This window comes from Etheostoma spectabile, chromosome 16 (assembly GCF_008692095.1).
Source record: "Etheostoma spectabile isolate EspeVRDwgs_2016 chromosome 16, UIUC_Espe_1.0, whole genome shotgun sequence".
NCBI classification, from domain to species: domain Eukaryota; kingdom Metazoa; phylum Chordata; class Actinopteri; order Perciformes; family Percidae; genus Etheostoma; species Etheostoma spectabile.
The window spans coordinates 9,832,191-9,833,368 of record NC_045748.1 but is presented as its reverse complement, the minus strand read 5'-3'; positions in this window follow the sequence as shown (position 1 = coordinate 9,833,368).

Sequence of the window (1,178 nt, the reverse complement as noted above, 5' to 3'; positions counted from 1 at the left end):
ACCTAGGTAAGGACTACTAGCCAGTCAGAAGCAGAGCATGAGGGCGTGCTCTGCTAGAAGCTAGGCAAGCACTATAACGTGTTACAAAGTGATGCTTGTTTGTCTCAGAAGTAAAGGCTGGACTACAACAGAGCTGTTTAGAGCAGTTTGTGAACAGTGTTTTCTCTGGAAGATGGTAAGTCCCTTTGGGGGGGACCTTGGGCTTCTTCACTTTGTAAATCTATTACATGCACAAAAAAGATATATAACACAATAAAGGAAAGAGAAAAAGCCAAAAAGCATAATATGAGCACTTTAAAGGATGGTAATTGCTGTCGCACTATGCTTTCTCTTGGGGAAATTTCTAGAATTGTTGGGACTTTATAAAATTATAGAGTGTGGTCTAGACCTACTCTATCTGTAAAGTGTCTCGAGGTAACTCTTGTTATGATTTGACACTATAAATAAAACTGAATTAATCCTCATCCCTCTTTCCACTAGGTGGCATTGAAAAATGCTATGTTCTCGCAGAAGGAAGAAGCAATGCACATTTTAAAGTTTTTATGGTATTTAGCTTTTGTTAGTTATTATTTGTTGTATTGAATTAAAAAAATCTTTTCATGACAACTGCCTTTTAAAAATGGAAACTAGAGTAGATCATCAGCATTTTTTTTGTTTTGGCTTGACTTGCTAGATTCTCACCACAAGGGACTTGAAGGTTAAGACTTGTGTGACTTTTTCCCCCATTTGATATTTAATCAACAGTGTCAAATTAGTAAAACTTGTTTATTCCTTTAACTTCAAATGTGCACATCTTATTTGTGGTCTCATCGGAAGAAAATAAAACAAAAAAGAAAATGATTATCCCCATTCATAAATCAATATAAATTGATTAGTTTGTCACATTTTTATTGTAGTGCATTAGGAGCACGTGTTTCGGTCGCGAGCCGGTCTCCTATAAATATATTAGTCACATTTGCACATTGATTAACCTGTTTGGCTTGTTTGAGTATCTGAGCCGTGGTCTGACCGGATGTGTGTGTGTTAATCAATCTAATTATGTCGTGGCACTGTCAGACACACACACACACACACACACACACACACACAAACACACACACCATAGTGCGTCTCACTATCTTTGTGGGGACCTGTCATTGACACAATGCATTCCCTATCCCCTGACCCTAACCTTAACC